Raw genomic sequence first — 23,022 nt, 5'->3', positions numbered from 1 at the left:
TCTCCTTAGTTGTAGCGTGTTTTCGTACCCGCGCTACTACTAACCCTACCTTATCCCCACGCGGCCAACCCTCTCTCTCACTCACTCTCCTCCTCTCAGTCACTCTCGCCCGCGCCGATAATCGTCTTCATCCGTCGCCGCTGCAACCGCCGTCCGTCTGCCACTGAGGTACTCCCTCCTTCCATCCCTCCTCCTCCCACCGCGCCCTCCTCCCTCCTCCTCCCACCGTGCCCTCCTCCCTCTGCCTGCGGCCGCCCCGTCCTCCCTCCTCTGCCGGCAGACCTCCTCCCACCGCCCTCCCTCCTCCTCCTCCAGCCGGCCCCTCCCCCTCCTCCTCCGGCCACCCCTCCCCTCCTCTCTCCTCCCTGCCTCCCTTGTCTCTTTTCTTCCAAATCATAGGTGTTTTGAATAAAATAGAAGTAAGAAAATTTAGGGTAGAACTAGGGTAGTAGAATTTTTTAGCAAGTCTTTAATAGAAATAGTTTATTTAGTAAGTGATTAATATAACTAGTTTATTTATATTAAGTTCTTAATAGAACTAGTTTATTTAGTAAGTGCTTAATAGAACTAGTTTATTTATAGTAAGTGCTTAATAGAACTAGTTTATTTAGTAAGTAGTTAATAAAACTAGTTTATTTAGTGTTAGGATTATATATAAGATATTTTCAAATGTTTCTTTTTCATATTTTGAACCATTGAAATGCAATGACCATCAATAAGCGGCCTATGTTTTGCCGGAGTGTTGATTAATTTCCGTTCCAGCAAATTTCAGGCGCTCGATATGTCCTTTTTTCAGCAAAGGTCATGCCGGATTTTTTGGGTTTTGCCGTCGAGTTATAATCTTTGAATTTTGAACACAGGAAATGTCCGATGATGATGGGATCCCGGAGTGCGGGTACTGCTATGATGACCGGGGTGTGTGCGATAGGTTTCCTCACCTGAAAAATGATAGGTTTTTCACCGTGAAGCTGGAAGAGACCTTCGATGTTTGTACAGTACGCAACGACAAGCATTTCATCGTAATTAATATCATCACTTGTGCTTCTTTTGTTCAACGTGTAATTTATGGATTTTTTTCAATTCTACTAGTACATCCCGTGCCATGCTAGACCATATGTATTGGAGAAGCTTGGCTTTGGTTAGATGACTTTGATAATGTGGAGACGAGGATGACTCACTTAAGAACTAAACATGGTTATGAGTTTCTAGTTAACTTCTACAATGCGGTCGATCGCTCCCATTTCGGTTGCTCTAATTGGGAAGCTCTCTGCAAGGCATATGGATTTGAGGAGGGAATGTGAATAAGATTTGATATTTGTCCCGAAGATTATGATGATGATGATAATATCGACATCTGGGTGGATGTGGATATGCCTCCAGTTTTACTTAGATGTGAGTTTGTCAAACTAATTTGGTAAGTTCGGTAATTTATTTTTTTAATTTAAAAATATTTGGTGTTCGTCCATACTAAACTTATTTATTTATAATTGTAGACATCACATACTATAGCTATGACTCCAAGCTTAATTGTGAGGAGAAAGGTTATCTTGTCTCATTCATAGAATATGTCGAGGCCTTCAAAACCAGTCACTCTATCAGCCCAAATTATACTAGATATGTGCCACTAGTCCATAAATTGCTTGATGGTAACTTCATTGCCAAAAACTTGGTAATATTTTGTTAATGATGGTAACTTCATTGCATACATTATTCTTAAGTAAACTACATTGCTAACTATATATGTTACTATTTCGTTTTTGAACAGAGGCTCCCGAAGCAGGTTGTTCCTGACATGCTATTTACCGAAGGTGATATGCATATGGTTAGCTTACGACCAACTCCTTCGGAGTCTTACCATACTGCATACTCGATTTCTTCAAATGATGGAAGGCTCAAGATCAAAGAATGGAGGAAAGTGATGAATGCGCAGACGCAAATAATTGGAGACAAAATGAATGCGCCTAAGCGACAAGTTGGAGATAGGTTTATGTCCATTCTCCATTATGGTGAAGGACCGGTTTATCTGTTTTATGGTATTTTAGCTAGGAGAGAGGAGTAGGTCCTAAGTATTAAGAACAATTAGTTAGTGTTGATTATATATGAATACAATGTCTTAGACTTGATGGTGATACTGAGTAGGAGTAGTGATTATGAGTACTATCATGATGATGAGGAGGAGTTGTTATTATAACTAGTGATGAAGTTGTTATATGATGTCTCATGATGGACGAAAATGATGATTATGAGGAGTTATATGACAATGATAGATTATGATGATAAGTTGTTAATGATATTATGATGATGATGATAAGTTATTATGTCATTGGGTGAAAGAACCGCGGATTAGTTTCAAATGGATGGATCCAAAGTGACCATTGGTTACTTTGGATCCATGCACTTGAAACTAATCCAAGGTTCTTTCACCTAGTTATTTCATAACTCATTATGATGTAAAAACAATCTCTAAATTGCTACTGTATGAAAAATTGTATATAGGTGTATGAATACGACCAAAAATTCAAAAGAAATCGAATACGAAATAATAGTAGTAGCGGTTGTTTTCAAAATTTCTACTAGTAATTAGCAGTAGCGATTGGCATGGAAAGTGCTACTACTAAGAAGATATATCAGTAGCGAGTGCCAGTCGGCGCTACTGCAAAGCTTGTAGCCGCAGATGGAAAGCGCTACTGCTAATCAAATACTGGATCATGTGCACAGGCATGGGATGCATGGTGCTAATGTGGTGGGAGAGCGCCGACGGCGGGCCTTCGTAGCCGCAGATGGGCACATGGCATTTGCAGGGCACGAGCGGACACACGCTCTGGTGATCGGCAAGCTTGTGGTAAGTGATGTAGAGCCCACAGCCTTCGTGTGGGCACTCCCCCCTCACCTAGGAGAGGATGCCCTCCATCGCCGTGTTCCGCACGTCGAAGCCACCGCCGCGCTTGCACTTCTGGCACTGCCGTTGGTTCCTGGGGCGCTCGCCACGACAGTTTGCGCAGGCCAGGTGCCCTCCCTTGCACTGCACAAATCAATCGAACAACACATCAATCAACAAACCTATAGCTAGCTTGATCACCCGAACGGACGAGGTGTATTCGAACCTGATACACTGGAGGCTTCAAGTGGCAGAGGCACAAGGGGCAATGGAGCAAGGTGAGCTCCATAGAGACCATAGAGAGCTCCATCGTCGGGTCCTGTTCCGTCAGCATGATCTCTCCCTCCTTGTGCACAACCATCTCTCGCTTTAGGGTCAGGACATTACATCACATATTCATACTACTTCAAGGTGCATTAAATCAACACATGCAAGTACATTATCAGAAGGAAAGTCACGACATGCATGCATGCGTTATAATTAATGCATCAGCAAATGCAAATTATTGAAATATATCGAGTGCACTGCTTTGATGTGTCACGTCAACTCGTACAAAGGAGAAGTTTGATTACAATGCTCTCCCCCTCGCCCATGAGCGGGGTGGCTCGCAGGACTAGGAGACGCATTCTCTACACGCTCTCCCTCCTGCACACGGTGGACATGCAGCAGTTCATTCGGTGTCAGATGGCCAGAAGCATACTAGTAGTACTCCACTGCAGTAGTACCATCATTGTTCGACCTCCCTAAGTGGCGAAGAGCCAAGCGCAACCCGGACGCTCGTGTGGCAGTTGCATGTGTAGGGGAGGTAGTATAGTGACGTAGTCTAGGATAGCGTGTACCGTGCCTCTAAGCTTAAAATTGTTGGAGTCGGCTCCATGCTAGGAGGTCGTCTCGAAGCATTTTTTATTAAAATAATCTTCTGTCTCTACCTATCATCCTGATGATTGTAGTTTGCATGCTCATCTGGTCAAGACAGGAATATACACTTTAATTTGTGGTGGGGTAAATGTTAGAGGTTGCAGCAAATATATTGTACACTACTTGTCTTTTTGCCAAGTTTAGAGGCAAGGATGTGGGGCCAGTGCTATGATGTGTCGCATCAACTCGTACAACGAGGAGAAGCTTGATTTTACTACTACACACCCTCTCCCTTGCCCATGCGTGCGGTGGCTCACAGACGAGGACAGACTTTTGCTTACTACAACAAGCTATCCCTCCAGCACGCGATGGACGGATATGCAACAGTTGGTTCCATATTATAGAAGTAGTAACATCATTGTTCATCTTCTTAAAGAGGCGAAGAGCCAAGCGCAACCCGAACGTGGCAGTTGCAAACGCTCAGGTGGTAGTCTTTTGTGTAGGGGTGGGGCGTGGTGAGGATCCTTGGTGCACGCATATAGCAAGGCTCTAGCTTGAGACAAAATTACCATGTAGCAGGCTATAAGCCCACTATTGTACTTGCTCTTAATAGTATTGCCCTGTAAATCGGAAAGTAGGGACTATTCCCTCCGTTTTTATTCAGTCTGCGTATTAGATTTGGTAAAAGTTAAACTTTATAAACTTTGACCAAGTTTATAAAAATATATATTAACGTAAGAAATAACAAACCAATGCAATTAGATTTATTATTTGATGTACTTTCACATCATATATACTCTATTTCTCATGATAAATGTTTATATTATTTTTTAAACTTGGTCAAACTTTATGAAAATTTGACTTCAGTCAACTCTAATATGAAGAGTAAATAAAAACGGAGGGAGTATTTGACTTTCTAGAGATTTCAGCAAGTGAACAGGAGTACACCCTAAATGAGTACATACGGAGCAAAATGAGTGAATCTACACCGTAAATAAGTACGTACTTCTCTCGTTTTCCTCTTCGCCTTGGTCGTGGTGCACAATATTGAGTATACTACTACTGACTAGTTCATCGCAAAAACAAACAAACTACTGACTAATCTCTTTTTGACACGAATTTACGTTGATACGACTTGAATGCCAACGAGGCAGAGGGTAGCGGTTACCGAAACGTTGAACAGTCAATGATGCCTCCGCATTGAGTTAGCATGCAGAGGTAGGAGTAAGTAATTGGAGAAGCAGAATGAGGCCAACACGATTTGAAAGCAACATAGTTTGGACACTCATAAGGGCGCCCCACCACTCCAATCCATCTACTCCTAGTCTATGGGCAACACTGCCCACTCCAATCCAAGGCCAAGACCAAGTGACTAGAAGCCACAAGCACCCATCGCGTCGATGGACGCGAGCGGCAGTCGGCTGTGCCGAATCGTCCAAGGCGCCGGCTGATACGTCTCCGTCGTATCTATAATTTTTGATTGTTCCATGCCAATATTCTTCAACTTTCATATACTTTTGGCAACTTTTTATACTATTTTTGGGACTAACATATTGATCCAGTGCCCAGTGCCAGCTCTTGTTTGTTGCATGTTTTATGTTTCGCAGAAAACCAATATCAAACAGATTTCAAACAGGATAAAAACGGATGGAGAATTATTTTGGAATATTTGGGATTTTCCGGAGGAAGAATCAACGCGAAACGGTGTCCGAGGTGGCCACGAGATAGGGGGCACGCCCCAGGGAGGCAGGAGCTCCCTAGCCTCTCGTGGGCCACCCGTAAGGCGGTTGATGCCCTTCTTTGGCCAGAAGAAAGCTAATTTTATGAGAAAAATCTGGGCGAAAGATTGACCCCAATCGGAGTTACGGATCTCTGGATATTAAAGAAACGGTGAAGGGGTAGAATCAGAGAGCGCAGAAACAGAGATATAGATCCAATCTCGGAGTGGCTCTCGCCCCTCCCAAGCCATGGGTGCCAAGGACCAGAGGGGAAACCCTTCTCCCATCTAGGGAGGAGGTCAAGGAAGAATAAGAAGAAGGGGGCCTCTCTCCCACTTACTTCCGGTGGCGCCGGAGCGCTGTCGGGGGCCATCATCATCACCGCGATCTTCACCAACACCGCATCATATTATGCTTCATATTATTTTCCAATGATATGTTGCCATCCTATGATGTCTGAGTAGATTTTCTTTGTCCTATCGGTGATTGATGAATTGCTATGATTGGTTTGAGTTGCATGTTTTATTATTGGTTCTGTCCTATAGTGCTCTCCATGTCACGCAAGCGTGAGGGATCCCCGCTGTAGGGTTTGCAATATGTTCATGATTTGCTTATAGTGGGTTGCGTGAGTGACTGAAACACAAACCCGGGTAAGTAGATTGTTGCGTATGGGATAAAGGGGACATTATACTTTGATGCTATGGTTGGGTTTTACCTTAATGATCTTTAGTAGTTGCGGATGCTTGCTACAGTTCCAATCATAAGTGCATATGATCCAAGAAGAGAAAGTATGTTAGCTTATGCCTCTCCCTCAAATAGAATTGCAATAGTGATTACCGGTCTAGTAACGTAGTCAATTGCTTAGGGACAATTTCACAACTCCTACCACCACTTTTCCACACTCGCTATATTTACTTTATTACTTCTTTATCTAAACAGCCCCTAGTTTATGTTTACGTGCTCTTTATTATCTTGCAAACCTATCCTATCACACCTACAAAGTACTTCTAGTTTCATACTTGTTCTAGGTAAACCGAACGTCAAGCGTGCGTAGAGTTGTATCGGTGGTCAATAGAACTTGAGAGAATATTTATTCTACCTTTAGCTCCTCGTTGGGTTCGACACTCTTACTTATCGAAAACTGTTGCGATCCCCTACACTTGTGGGTTATCAAGACCTTTTTCTGGCGCCGTTGCCGGGGAGTCATAGCGTGGGGTGAATATTCTCAGGTGTACTTGTTTGCTTTATCACTAAGTAATTTTTATTTGCTGTTCTTAGTTGTTTTCTATCTTTAGTTATGGGTAGGAAACGTAAAATACCAAAAAAATTAGTTGTACCTACTGCACGAATGGTTGAAGAACCACTCAAAATCTATCACACTATTGAAGCCTTTTACTTGGATCATCTTCGATCCCTTTGTGCTCGTGCTGAAACCCCAACTAGCTTAGTTGAGGGCAAATATTTAGATGAGCATGCCTGTTATGTGCGACACCGTATATCTGAAAAAGGGAAACTATTATGGGATCAAATTCAATGTCTGCAATGCTATGCTTGGACTTTATGTGAGTTATATGATGTTACTTGTTGTTCTGAAAACCCTAAGAAACACCTTCCCTACCAATGCTTGTTTAGCGATAATGGAATCGTATCTTCATATGCTAAGGGTGTTTATAATTACTATGATGTTCACCAAATTGAAGAATTTGTTGCTTTGAAGGGTGCTTTTGAAATTGCTTCTTTGATTGAAAAGTATGATGCTACTCTCTACAAATATGAAAATTTTGCCATACTTGAATATTGCTATGATAATTATGCTTCTAATGCCCATGTTAAACTATATATTGAGGCCTACCCTACTGTCCAAGAAGAGACTAATATTTTGCAGGAAGCTATGGAAGAAGAAATTGATGAAACTGTGAGCTCATTGGATGAAAAAGATGATGAGGAGAGCGAAGAACAAAAGGAGGAAGAGCGGATTAGCTACCCGTGCCCACCTTCTAATGAGAATAACTCTTCAACTCATACATTTTTTAATTCCCCTTCGTGCTTACCGAATGATGATTGCTATGATGATTGCTATGATCCCTTGAATTTGCTTGGAATATCCCTTTTTGATGATGCTTGCTATGCTTGTGGCCAAGATGCCAATATGAATAATGCTTATGGAGATGAACTTGCTATAGTTCCTTATGTTAAACATGAAATTGTTGCTATTGCACCCACGGATGATAATCCTATTATCTTTTTGAATTCTCCCTACTACACTATATCGGAGAAGTTTGTGCTTATTAAGGATTATATAGATGGGTTGCCTTTTACCATTGCACATGATGATTTTGATGAATACAATATGCATGTTCTTGCTGCTCCTATTTGCAATTATTATGAGAGAGGAACTACATCTCCGCCTCTTTATGTTTCCAATATGATGAAATTGCAAGAAAATGTTTATACTATGCGTTGGCCTTTACTTGGTGTGCATGAATTGTTCTTTTATGACATGCCGATGCATAGAAAGAGAGTTAGAGTTCGTTGTTGCTTGATACATGTTACTTTGTGCTCATTACTAAATTACAAATCATTGTTAATTAAAATTGGCTTTGATATACCTTGGGATCTAGATGGATTCATTACTTGAGCACTATATGCCTAGCTTAATGGCTTTAAAGAAAGCGCTGCCAGGGTGACAACCCGAAAGTTTTAGAGAGTCATTTATTTCTGTTGAGTGCTTTCATATAGTTTAAAAACAAAAAAAATAAAGAGGGGAACCTAAAACTTTTCAAAAAGGAAAGTGAAAGTGAGAAAGACAAGCCACTACAAGAAATATGTCAACTTGTGACCACCACTATTGGTCATTGAAAGGTCACTGTTTTCAATTTGTGACCTTTTTGTGACCAAAAACATAAGGTCAAAAGCTGAGGGTCGTTAACTGACTATAGCGACCTTCTCTGGGAGAAGGTCGTGGACGTTTACGACCAAAATATTCCTACTGTGGCGTTTTGGTCACTAGCAACCTCCCCAGGCCACGTAGGCATCCAGCCTGGCAAGCTGATGTGGCACAAGATTCAGCCCGGTCCAATTCAGTGTTTATATGGGCCAAGCCCATTAATTCAGCCCATTTATATTTTTTTCGTGTCAATTTTTGGTCGATTTCATGGGCCTAGCCCAACATTATAGCCTTTTTATTTTGGGCGGTAGCCTTTGTTTCTCTTTTTTTAATGCATGCCAATTGTCAAATTCTGGTAAGTGGGTCCCAAATGTGATGTTCTAGTTTGTGGGACCCTACTGTCAAGGTCATGTTCTTTCATATTTCAATATGCAAATACAAAAAACAGACACAATATTTCAAATAACAGCAGGAAGCAATCTGCTACATCATATAACATACATAAAAATGTGATCAACATCAAGTTTACAATTAGATAACCCACATACAGCCCAAGTGTATCAGCCCAAGTCTATCACTGGAGCCCTACAAGTTCTGCTACATCATCATATAACACACAAATAGGATCAGCTCCCAGAACTAGCACACGTACAAGTTCTGCTACAAGGAGTTCATTACTCCCAGAACTAGCTCAATGAGGTAAAACTATGCTTCATCCAACTTCTTTGTCCTGAATGAAATGCCAGCATCTGCACACTATAGAACAAAATGTTTAGGGACAAAATAAAAGTAAATTGACAGCAAAGTATCAAAAAACCAAAGTATTAAAAACTGCAGTAATTTACTTGTAGTTGGCAGGTACAGAATACCATGGTTTTAATATAAAATACAGAGCAAGTGTTTGGCTACAACATAGAATGCTGTAAAATTTGTTGACTAGCCCTTAAGCAGTCGCATCTAGCTAGCCGATGTGGCAGCCAATGAAACACGAGGTAGCCGGTTGTGTGCTGTTCCTGTTATGTTAATCTAGCTAAGTAGGTTGGCTGGACCTTGCCATTCAGGTCCATATTAACCGAAGCATACATAGACGACAGATTTTGGCATGCCAGAATTCTTACGGCAAACAAGATTGTTTGTCTAGTAAATTATTCATTAGGAACATCTCAGGTATACAAGAATGGGATAATGATTCATTATCCATATGAGGGTGACCTCCGTGGTGCAGTCTATTGACGGATGGTCTAGCTTACTGCTGCTACTCCACATATCAAATTTTACTTAATAGAGCAAGATGGAATAACCCAAAAAATTAACATGGAAAGCAAATGTACTGCAAATGGCAGTTCACTAGAGATTTTCAAGTTAAAAATACTCCCAGGGGTAAACAATGATGACACGGACGGAGTAAAGGATGGATGTTGTAAATTAATCAAGTAATTCTTTTTTGTTCTCATATTTTTCACCCTCTCGACACTGCCTAGAGCACTTACAAGATGACAAAGTTAACTTTGCATAACACATATGGATTCTTATCTTCTTCAGTAAGGGGGCTCATTTACAGCTAATTAAGCACGATGAAAGGGACCATCCAATTAAATTCCATTCTTATCTTCTTCAGTAAGGAAAGGCAGAACATCCCAGCATATCTCAAGTTGATGAATTATTCTAGCAATAACCAACTTAGAAACATCCCTCGTTGTTCCATTTAATCTTACTACAAGATAGTAGAAGAATCACTCTTGGTGAATCAAACCATACTAAATCGAGCAATAGATACAGGAGGCACATCAGGCCTGGCCATTTTCATTCCAGTAATTTAGAAAGAGGGGCGATGGGGAAAAGAACCTTGAGGCCCTGTTGTGGGGTTGTGTCTGATGAAGGTTTGCCCTTTGGGGCGGCAGCTGCAGCTCCACCACATGCAGCAGCAGCACCTCCAACTGGCACAGCAGCGGCAGCAGCACCAATGTTTACCTGTGTGACATTTTAGATCATCATTACAGAATTTTATTTATTTATTTAAGACACAAGCAGCAAAGATCGTGTCTACCTTCGCATATATTTATTTAAGACACAAGCAGCAGGTCAATAACAATAGCATGACACGGTCAACACTAAGCAGTCTGCTTGAAATCAGCCCAACAAGTGACTATAACTATAGTCGTAGGCAAGCAGAACTGTTTCTATTGAAATTCAATCATAGCTGCGACAAACTGAACTACAATATTTATTTACAAGCGTAAATAATCTAGAACCAGTAGGAGGTTCCTCCACCGGTGCGGGAGGCTGATTAGTGCGGCCAGTGCGGGAGGCTGATCAGCCGACCGGTGAGGGGCTTGTGAACAACAGTTACTCCAGAAGTCTAGCTTAAGTAGTCAATTTTTGGATGTATGAAATATAGATACTTGCAGATATCAATAGTTGGATGCGTACTAATGATTATCTGTGACAGACAATTATAAGGATGTATGACAACCCATTTAGATCGGCTTACATATCAACATGAAAAGATTAAAAAAAAACAGTTACTAAATATGACTAATACTACAAAAACAGCAAAGCATTTAGTCCTAAACTAAATCAGATTAACAGGTAAAAATAGACTAAATCAGATTAATAGGTAAAAATAAACTAAATCATCGCCAAGCTATCATTAATCAATCTAGTTGAAACAGGATAAGAAAAGTGAGCAGCAAATTCAAGCAATAAACTAAACTGATATAAGCATTTCTCTGATGTTGTATCGTAATACTTATATGTCACAACTAAGCGCTAATTCTGAGCTATAAAATTAGTTGGACCATTGGGTGTGACACTCAGTTAGTCTTGAGAATCCTGCCCCTGAGCACTTACACCAACTGACGATCGATCAAACCATGGTGTGTCAACTAGTAAGATGGTAATTGGGATAGTGTTGGTTTGAGTGGCAACTGGCTCGGGATAGACATGGTTTCTTTAGTTTCGTCAGCAATAAAAAGCAAGGTATCATCAATCGATCTAGTGGAAATCTGTTTTAGGAATTAGGGTTGGGTTCGGTTGGTACCGGGGGTGAAGGGGAGGGGAGCGGGGTAGATGCCCTTGCGGAAGTAGACGTCGATGAAGTTGACGCCGATGGCGGTGTTCCAAATCTGGATCTCGCCGTTCCCAGGCTCGCCCACCTCCACATCCTCCCATCTCAGCGCCTGTGCACCAGAAATCGATTAGAAAAGAGAAGCCCTTACCCTCGGCCCGGAAAACAAAGAGGGGATCGGCTTGCCTCTAGGCCGCCGAGCTCGTGGACCCTGACAGCCTTCACCATCGCCGCCGGGTCGCCGGCGGAGCAGCAGCAGCGGAGGCGGGCAGCACGTCACGCTCGAACCAAATCCTTCAGTGTCTGTCCCCGCCGCCGCTCCTGCCGCTCTTCTTGTGCCACGCGGCCTCCCGCGAGACCGACTTGAGCGCCATATCGACGTCGCCGGCGCCGCCCTCACCCTCGGGCACGACATGGAAGACGATGCCCTTGGCACCGCGGCCGAGCACGGAGACGGCCCTGAGGTCCGCCAGGCTGAGCTGCACGAGGACGGCGCCGCCTTGTATTGGGCGTTGTGCCCTGCGCCTGCACCTACGCGAGTTAGAGGGAGAAAGGGTGGGGTGGGGGATTGGTTGCGGTTTGATTGGTTGCGGATCGAGGAGAGGGAGGCCGCCGGAGGGGAGAGAGGGAGGGAGGAGCAGAGCATGGGGAGCTTGCCGGAGGGGAGGGAGGGAGGAGTGAGGGGAGCTTGACAGATCTGGAAGAGGAGAGTAGGAGAAGAGAGCGAGGGAAAGAAAGGAGGCGGGAGGGTGGATGCAAAATGACCACAGGCCAGAGCTAGGGTTTCGGGGATGGTGTGGAAGGGCTGAGGACCGCCGTTGGATCGACGAACATCCGATGGTGTTCAATGCATGATCCGCGTGAGAGTTCACGGACCAATCAGAATACAGTACGACATTATGACCATCTAAATTGGTCAAAAAAATTAATTTTCTATTTTTCGAGTGCCTAAATTGAGTTTTTTTATAAATGACCTATCATATATTTATTGCAAAATGGGACCAAATAATTTTTATAAAATACTAGGACATATTTAATGCACAATTGACAAAATGGTTGGGGTGTAAAAAGATTTGATCCACCTCTCGTGAAAAAGATAGACTTCTGTCGATTCAGCTGGAAACGGGTCAAATTTGAACGGCAGCTGCCCCATAGTTTGCTATTTATTTTTTCCATAAATCATTTCTAATTACATAAGTACCTATTTAATCACAGAAACACCAACAAAATTCGAAGATTCAGCCACTAGCTAGGAACGGTCATTCCCGCCGTTTTGACCGCATTTTGAAACGGGCATAAAAAATTCAAAAAAAAATCAAAAAATTGGGAAACCTTCGCATTGTGCCATTATATGTGGCCAAGTTCCCAGGAAAAATAACAAACTTGTAATACAACAATTATTTTTAAAAAGTGTTCTCAGAAACGAGCTATCACGTGTGGAGATCAATGGCTTTCAAGCCAAATGATCAATCTTATGGCCACATTCATGGCATAGTTTGTTCAAATGATCTCATATTGTGCACAAGGGTGCATCTTGGAATGGCAAACAATGTTGCCTAAGGAAGTTTTCATTTTCTTTGGACGAAAAAACCATTTTCCATTTTTCTAGTGCCCAAAAGGAGATTTTTTTGTGAAGGACCTCCAAAATAATTGTTGCAAAATTGGACCAAATCATTTTTCTAAAATACTAGGACATATTTAATGCACAATTGACAAAATGGTTGGGTGTAAAAAGTTTTGATGCACCTCTCGTGAAAAAGACAAATTTCGGCCGATTCAATTAGAAGCGGGTCAAATTTGAACTGCAGCTGCCTCATAGTTTTCTATTTATTTTTTCCAAAAATCATTTCTAGTTACATAAGTACCTATTTAATCAGAGAAACACCAAAAAAATTCCAAGATTCAACCACTAGCTAGGAACGGTCATTCCCGCCGTTTTGACCGCATTTTGAAATGGGCATAAAAAATTCAAAAAATTGGAAAACCTCTTCATTGTGTAATTATATGTGACCAAGTTTCCAGGAAAAATAATAAACTTGTAATACGGTAATTATTTAAAAAAAGTGTTCTCAGAAACGAGCTATCACGTGTGGAGATCAATGGCTTTCAAGCCAAATGATCAATCTTAAGGCCACATTCATGGCATAGTTTGTTCAAATGATCTCATATTGTGCACAAGGGTGCATATTGGAATGGAAAAAATGTTGCCTAAGGAAGTTTTCATTTTCTTTGGACGAAAAAACCATTTTTCATTTTCTAAGTGCCCAAAAGGAGGTTTTTTGTGAAGGACCTCCCAAATAATTGTTGCAAAATTGGACCTAATAAATTTTCTAAAATACTAGGACATATTTAGTGCACAATTGACAAAATGGTTGGGTGCAAAAAGTTTTGATCCAGCTCTCGTGAAAAAGACAAATTTCCGCCGATTTAGGTGCAAGCGGGTCAAATTTGAACTGCAGCTGCCTCATAGTTTGCTATTTATTTTTTCCAAAAATCATTTCTAGTTACATAAGTACCTATTTAATCAGAGAAAAAACAAAAAAAATCCAAGATTCAACCACTAGCTAGGAACAGTCATTCCCGTCGTTTTGACCGCATTTTGAAATGGGCATCAAAAATTCAAAAAAAATCAAAAAAATGGAAAACCTCCGCACTTTCTCATTATATGTGGCCAAGTTCCCAGGAAAAATAAAAACTTGTAATACGGCAATTATTTTAAAAAAGTGTTCTCAGAAATGAGCTATCATCTCTGAAGATTCATGGCTTTCAAGACAAATGATCAATCTTATGGCCACATTCATGGCATAGTTTGTTCAAATGATATCATATTGTGCACGAGGGTGCATATTGGAATGGCAAACAATGTTGCCTAAGGAAGTTTTCATTTTCTTTGCACGGAAAATTCATTTTTCATTTTCTGAGTGCCCAAAAGGAGGTATTTTTGTGAAGGACCTCCCAAATAATTGTTGCAAAATTGGACCTAATAAATTTTATAAAATACTAGGACATATTTAATGCACAATTGACAAAATGGTTGGGTGCAAAAAGTTTTGATCCACCTCTCGTGAAAAAGACAAATTTCCGCCGATTCAGCTGGAAGCGGGTCAAATTTGAACTGCAGCTGCCTCATAGTTTGCTATTTATTTTTTCCAAAAATCATTTCTAGTTACATAAGTACCTATTTAATCATAAATACATGGTTTGGCGGCGATACGTCGAGGTTTGGCCGGTGGCCGAGGGCCCCAACTCTAGAGCGCGCAAACTCGCATGCCCGCCGCATGGTCATCGCGTGACCGTGGCGTTACCATGTGTTCTGGGCGGCCTAGGTATGTCTAGTGGCTTGGGCACTCCCCAGGTTGGTGCTAGGAAGAAAATCACATCATAAGATTCTCACGAGGAGACCGATCGATGCTCAAACATGAATAAGCAGCCAAGTGTTTGATTTGCGGTACGGGAAATGCACATGGCTAATGGGCGTGAGTTTTGGCTGAGGATGATCAGTTACTAAGAAGACCGTCTTCAAAAATTTTCACCTCAAAAGGAGGAGCCTAGGTGGTACTTGCTTTACAAAGTACCACACTGGACATAAATACGAATGTTGAAGCTCGGCTCAAAATAATGAATGGATTGAGCTGGCATTTGGTGGAGGATGGTTATTTGGGCATAGGAAAGCACTGTAGAAAATTGATACTATTTGAACATGCCCAAGTGGTACTTCCTTCACAAAGTGCTGCTCTGAACAGAATAGGAAAATGAATATTTTCGAATTATTTTTGAACTAGGCAAGGAATGTTTTTGACATATTTGATGAAGATATGATCCAAAACATTTATGATATTTTTTTGGGAATTTTGGGAATAACAGAAATATAGGTTGCTTCACAACCTAGGGCAAAAACTGCCACATGGACATGACACATAGGCAAAATTGATGAGATGGCGCCTAGTCATCACAACCCACCACAATGTACAAGGCTATGACCATCTATATTGGTCATTAACAACTAGAAATAAGGCAGCGGACTAGCACTGTTTGCTTTGTGACCATTTCGTGTAAGGAAATTACGACCTTTCTGACCAAAATGGTCACAATGGTTTAGGGTTTGGAGCCCCCCGAACAGCTTTTGACCAATTGGTCTGAAATGGTCATAGATCTATGACCAATTCTTCCAGGGTCACTGACAGAAGGTCACTAGTTGACATATTTCTTGTAGTGAGCATTGTTGAAGTGGGAGCTAGCCTTGAACTTTGTTCATGCTCACGGAAACTTTGTGAATCTTGATTACAGAAAATTTTCATCAAAAATAATTATCCCCTTGTATAATTCCATTGTATTATAAAAATAATGTGCCAAGGTTTGCCTTTAGGATGTTTACAATGCTTGTTGGTTTGTACGGTGCAGGACAGAAACTTTGGCTGTAGTGCGTGATTTTACATTTTTAGCTGGAACGTCAATTGGTTCCGATTCCTTCTGCAATGTCTTTATATACAACTTGTTTATTGTTCCTAATTTTGGTAGAATATTTGGGGAAACATAAGTATGGTGAATGTTCAGATTACTACAGACTATTCTGTTTTTGACAGATTCTGTTTTTGATGCATACTTTGCTTGTTTTGATGAAACTATCAATTTATATCAGTCGATTAAGCCATGAAAAGGTTATATTACAGTAGACACAATGCAAAACCAAAATATGAACTTGTTTTCTACAGTACTTAGAGTAGTTATTTGCTTTATTATAGAAACGGATCTTACCGAGTTTTCTGTCGAAGTTTTGTGTGGATGAAGTATCTAATCGAGGAGGTCTCGATATGAGAAAAAGGAAGAGAGGCAAGAGCTCAAGACTGGGGATGCCCGAGGCACCCCAAGTAAATATGCAAGGATACTCAAGCATCTAAGCTTGGGGATGCCCCGAAAGGCATCCCCTCTTTCTTCAACAAGTATAGGTATGTTTTCGAATTCATTTCGTTTATGAATTATGTGCAAGTCTTCGAGCGTCTTTTGCATTTAGTTTTCATTTTTCTTTTATGCACCATGCTGGTATGAGATAGTCATTGGTTGTTTTTTAGAATGCTCATTGCACTTCACTTATATCTTTTGAGTATGGATTTATAGAATGCTTCATGTGCTTCACTTATATCATTTGAAGTTTGGATTGTCTGTTTCTCTTCACATAGAAAACTACCATTTGTAGAATGCTCTTTTGCTTCACTTATATTTGTTAGAGCATGGGAATATCTTTTGTAGAAAGAATCAAACTCTCTTGATTCACTTATATCAATTTAGAGAGATGATAGGAATTGGTCATTCACATGGTTAGTCATAAAATCCTACATAAACTTGTAGATCGCTGAATATGATATGTTTGATTCCTTGCAGTAGTTTTGCGATATAAAGATGGTGATATTAGAGTCATGCTAGTGGGTGGTTGTGGATTGTAGAGACACTTGTGTTGAGGTTTGCAAGTCCTGTAGCATGCATGTATGGTAACCGTTGTGTGACAAATTTGAAGCATGGGGTGTTTCTTTGATTGTCTTCCTTTTGAGTGGCAGTCGGGGACGAGCGATGGTCTTTTCCTACCAATCTATCCCCCTAGGGGCATGCGTAGTAGTACTTTGCTTCGAGGGCTAATAAACTTTTGCAATAAGTATATGAGTTCTTTATGACTAATGTGAGTCCATGGATTATACACACTTTCACCTTTCCATCATTGCTAGCCTCTTCGGTACCGTGCATTGCCCTTTCTCACCTCGAGAGTTGGTGCAAACTTCGCAGGTGCATCCAAACCCGTGATATGATACGCACTATCACACATAAGCCTCATTATATCTTCCTCAAAACAGCCACCATACCTACCTATCATGGCATTTCCATAGCCATTCCGAGATATATTACCGTGCAACTTCCATCATCATCATATACATGACTTGAGCATTTATTGTCATATTGCTTTGCATGATCGTAAGATAGCTAGCATGATGTTTTCATGGCTTGTCCGTTTTTCATGTCATTGCTACGCTAGATCATTGCACATCCCGGTACGCCACCAGAGGCATTCATATAGAGTCATATCTTTGTTCTAGTATCGAGTTGTAAGTAAATAAAAGTGTGATGATCATCATTATAGAGCATTGCCCCATAAAAAAGGAAAAAAAAAGAAAAAAAGGAAAGGCCAAAGAAGCCTAAATAAAAAAATGGGGCCAAAGAAGCCCACCCAAAAAGAAAAAAAGAAAAAAAAGAAAAACAGAAAAAGAAAAGGGGCAATGTTACTATCCTTTTTCCACACTTGTGCTTCAAAGTAGCACCATGTTCTTCATATAGATTGTCTCCTATGTTGCCACTTTCATATACTAGTGGGAATTTTCATTATAGAACTTGGCTTGTATATTCCAACGATGGGCTTGCTCAAATGCCCTAGGTCTTCATGAGCAAGCAAGTTGGATGCACACCCACTTAGTTTCTTTTGTTGAGCTTTCATACATTTATAGCTCTTAGTGCATCCGTTGCATGGCAATCCCTACTCCTCACATTGACATCAATTGATGGGCATCTCCATAGCCCATTGATTAGCCGCATCGATGTGACACTTTCTCCTTTTTGTCTTCTCCACATAACCTCCATCATTATATTCTATTCCACCTATAGTGCTATATCCATGGCTTGCGCTCATGTATTGCTGAGGGTTCAAAAAGCTGAAACGTGTTAAAAAGTATGAACCAATTGCTCGGCTCGTCATCGGGGTTGTGCATGATGGGAGCATTTTGTGTGACGAAGATGAAGCATGGCCAAACTGTATGATTTTGTAGGGATAAGCTTGCGTTGGCCTTGTTGTTTTGAAAAGACATGATTGCTTTATTAGTACGCTCGAAGTATTATTGTTTTTATGTCAAATGATAGACTATTTCTTTGAATCACTCATGTCTTAATATTCATGCCATGATTAGACATATGATCAAGATTATGCTAGGTAGCATTCCACATCAAAAATTATCTTTTTTATCATTTACATACTCGAGGACGAGCAGGAATTAATCCTGGGGATGCTGATACGTCTCTGTCGTATCTATATTTTTTGATTGTTCGATGCCAATATTCTTCAACTTTCATATACTTTTGGCAACTTTTTATACTATTTTTGGGACTAACATATTGATCCAGTGCCCAGTGCCAGTTCCTGTTGTTGCATGTTTTATGTTTCGCAGAAAACCAATATCAAACGGAGTCCAAATAGGATAAAAACGGACGGAGAATTATTTTGGAATGTTTGGTATTTTCCGGAGGAAGAATCAACGCGAAACAGTGTCCGAGGTGGCCACGAGATAGGGGGGGCGCCCCAGGGAGGCAGGCGCGCCCTGGCCTCTCGTTGGCCACCTGTAAGGCGGTTGATGCCCTTCTTTTGCCGCAAGAAAGCTAATTTTATGAGAAAAATCTGGGCAAAAGATTCACCCCAATCGGACTTACGGATCTCCGGATATTATAGAAACGGTGAAGGGGTAGAATCAGAGAACCCAGAAACAGAGAGATAGATCCAATCTCGGAGGGGCTCTCGTTCCTCCCAAGCCATGGGAGCCAAGGACCAGAGGGGAAAACCTTCTACCATCTAGGTAGGAGGTCAAGGAAGAAGAAGAAGAAGGGGGCCTCTCTCCCCCTTGCTTCCGGTGGCGCCGGAGCACTGCCGGGGGCCATCATCATCACCACAATCTTCACCAACTCCGCCGTCATCTTCACCAACATCTCCATCACCTTCCCCTTCTATATCCAGAGGTCCACTCTCCCGCAACCCGCTGTACCCTCTACTTGAACATGGTGCTTTATGCTTCATATTATTTTCCAATGATGTGTTACCATCCTATGATGTCCGAGTAGATTTTCGTTGTCCTATCAGTGATTGATGAATTGCTATGATTGGTTTGAGTTGCATGTTTTATTATTGGTTCTGTCCTATAGTGCTCTCCGTGTCACGCAAGCGTGAGGGATCCCCGCTATAGGGTTTGCAATATGTTCATGATTTGCTTATAGTCGGCTGCGTGAGTGACTGAAACACAAACCCGAGTAAGTAGATTGTTGTGTATGGGATAAAGGGGACTTGATACTTTAATGCTATGGTCGGGTTTTACCTTAATGATCTTTAGTAGTTGCGGATGCTTGGTACAGTTCCAATCATAAGTGCATATGATCCAAGAAGATAAAGTATGTTAGCTTATGCCTCTCCCTCAAATATAATTGCAATAGTGATTACCGGTCTAGTAACGTAGTCAATTGCTTAGGTACAATTTCACAACTCCTACCACCACTTTTCCACACTCACTATATTTACTTTATTACTTCTTTATCTAAACAGCCCCTAGTTTATGTTTACGTGCTCTTTATTATCTTGCAAACCTATCCTATCACACCTACAAAGTACTTCTAGTTTCATACTTGTTCTAGGTAAAGCGAACGTCAAGCGTGCATAGAGTTGTATCGGTGGTCGATAGAACTTGAGGGAATATTTATTCTACCTTTAGCTCCTCGTTGGGTTCGACACTCTTACTTATCGAAAACTGTTGCGATCCCCTACACTTGTGGGTTATCACCGGCCTGCGGCCCTGCACCACGCAACGTTTCCATACGGTGCTGGCGACCACCGGCATCATAGCCCTCGTCAACGCCGGCCTCGCCTCTCGCATGTGCTAGATGATGGTCGACTGCATCCGCAAGTTCACCACCGTCAAGAAGCGTGCGGACGACCTTGCCGTACTGTTGCAGCCCGCGCACCTAGGCTCCGCATTGCCTGTCACCCTCATCGGCCTCCAAGGTGACGAACTCTTTGAAGCACATGCATCCCTACAGGTGCCATAATTCGCGACAAAGAATGTGCACCTCGAGGCCGCGCTCGCCGCGCAGCGCCTCGTGATGCAAGAAACCATGGACCTGCACACCCACGTCTACGAGGAAATCGTCTACATAGCCGACTACAAGGCCAACTAGGACACAAAGACGTTGGCCTTCTTCCGGCGGCTAGAATCTTTGGACGCCAATGTTCAGAAGCACGTCGACCTAGCCACGAAATCTGCTGCTACTTAGCCGCCATTCGGTGGGCCGGCGCCCTAAGTCGAGGAGGTGGTCGTCATTGATGGATGCATCTTTCTTCTTGCCTCCTGTAACCAGCACAACATCGCCTTGTGGCCTTAATGTTTTATCAGTGTATGGCACTTTTATTCTAGTCGTAACATTTTTTTAAAAGGAAATGAGACAAACCCAGGCTAGACTAGCCTGTTGGCATATTTTATAGAAGAAAACTCTGTGAGCAGCAAGCGCTCCAGCCGAGACTCGAACCCTGGTGGGCTGGCTGCGAACTCCCATGCCTTGCCAACGGAGCATACGCTCCATTCTCCAATCATAACATTTTCATTGTGAGGTGGGGCCGAAGTTGAGCAAACCGACCATCCGCAAATCCCCACGCCGCCCACCGCGTGTCAGCTCTGTTACAGTTAGAAGAGAGAAAAACGGAGAAGAGCTAGCTATAGCACGGACGCTGTTGTCAGATGGGAGTCATGTTGATAGAATAGGAGGAAGCGAGTACTTGATACAATAGGAGGAAGCAAGTAGCCGTACGTCTAGTACCACTAATTTGGTGCGTGCAACCTATACGGGTCAACACTTTAGGTCTCCTTTTCGAACCACAACTACACTTCATAGTACATATTTTTTCACGCATTTGTCCTCCTATATGTACTCCTCTATTTCCACGTGCTCCCTTTCACCGACATGAGGGACATGGAGCATCCACTACAAAAAAATTACACTTCCGTGATGATACGTGTTTGTCACAGTAGGTCGCATTTTTTGTCATTCATGTACATCCATGAAGATTTTATGACAGAATCAAGATAGTCATACCTGTGTTGTCGTAGAAGTGTTCTATGACATTACCAAAATTATCATCACGGAAGTGTCCACTTCCATGACGATAAATTGCGCGTCATAGAAGTGCTTTCGTCAAGGGTGACCGACACGTGGCATCCACCATAACGGAACGCCGTTAAGCTATCGTGTCCGGTTTTGGATCCGATAACGCGTTAACAGCCCCGACCAATGGGGATTTTCCGCGTGTAAAATCATCATTGGATGGAGGAAACATGTGTCGGCTCACCGTTGGGACAGATGTCATCCACTCATTGGACCGAAGGCGCCTATGATACGTTGACACATGGCACGGCCCAACAGAGGCCCATTCCTGTGAAAAGGCCGGCCCGTTTGACTTGGTCAAAAGGTGGCGGGCCGGCCCACGGAAAGCATGTTAATGGCCTGTTCGCATATAGCCCATTTACAGCCCGCTAACCCAGGGCCCGTTACGACCTCTCTGAATTAGGCCCAGTAGTGTCATCTGGGCCGTCCAATATGATTCCAGCCCGTTTTAACTTCCGGCCCATGTGTGTCCCATGACTTCTTTCGGCCCATATGAGGCCCTTTGTAACTCTTGGCCCAATAACGGCCCATTGTGAAACTGGCCCATAATGAACAGTGTATCACTTTATACCCATTAACGATATGTTATTCCATTGGGCCGTTTCCAGCCCAAGTTCTCTTTCGGCCTTCTCAGGGCCCATTGGTTCTCGGGCTCATTTGCAGCATTCGGTTACATATGGCCCGTTACTATCATTTTCTGCTTGTGGGACAAATTCAGCAAGTCGTTGCAGTCGGCCCATTTGTGGACCGTTAATACGTTGGACTGTTTTCGTGTCAAAAAAACATGTTGGGTTGTTTTCATAGAGTTATCAAATACAGCCTATTAACGGCCCATTATGGTCCACGAACAGTACGACCCATGATTGGCAAAATGATGATACACCCCGTAGAAGGCCCATGGATCCTACGACCCGTATGAGGCCCATGGATCGTACGACCCGTAGAAGGCCGGTGGATCACATGGCCTGTAGAAGGCCCATGGACCCTATGGCCCGTAAAAAGCCCATGAATCCTAAGGCCCGTAGAAGGCCCATGAATCCTAAGGCCCGTATATACGGCCAATGGATCCTACGCCCCGTAGAGAAGGCCAATGGATCCTACGGCCGGAAGAAGGCCAATGGAACATACGACCTGCAGGAGGCCCATGGTTACAACAGTCCGTGTGTTGCCATGATTATTTTAGCCTAGTTACCAACAATAGGCTATTGTGGCCACTTGAAAAACACAGAAAAAGAACTGCAGTGACTACAAGCAAACAACTAAACGAGACAATAAGGAAATAAATAAGTAAGCAATTAATGCTAGTCTATTACCGCTATTACACATATTACATCCACTGGGCATCAAAGTTCGCTACCAGTGCAAATATAGGGAACAAAGCAGCATATTACATACACTGGCCGTCAAAATTGGCCACCAGTGCAAATAAACGCGGCAGCAGAACAAGAGGATTACTCAAACAACTTAAGAAGAGCTCAAGAAACATTATCCTGGGTATCCACCAATGTGGGAATAAGCTTAGCAAGCTTATTAGCTTTGTCCTGTTTGGCGCTAAAATCCTCCAACGCTTGCTGTTGGACCAGAAAGTATGCATCTGAATGCTCCTGGGACTTCCGCGGTCCTTCCGCTTCTTGTTGGAGCACAACTGATCGATGTCTTTCAG

This window comes from Triticum aestivum, chromosome 3B (assembly GCF_018294505.1).
Source record: "Triticum aestivum cultivar Chinese Spring chromosome 3B, IWGSC CS RefSeq v2.1, whole genome shotgun sequence".
NCBI lineage: Eukaryota > Viridiplantae > Streptophyta > Magnoliopsida > Poales > Poaceae > Triticum > Triticum aestivum.
This window is presented reverse-complemented; position numbering follows the sequence as displayed.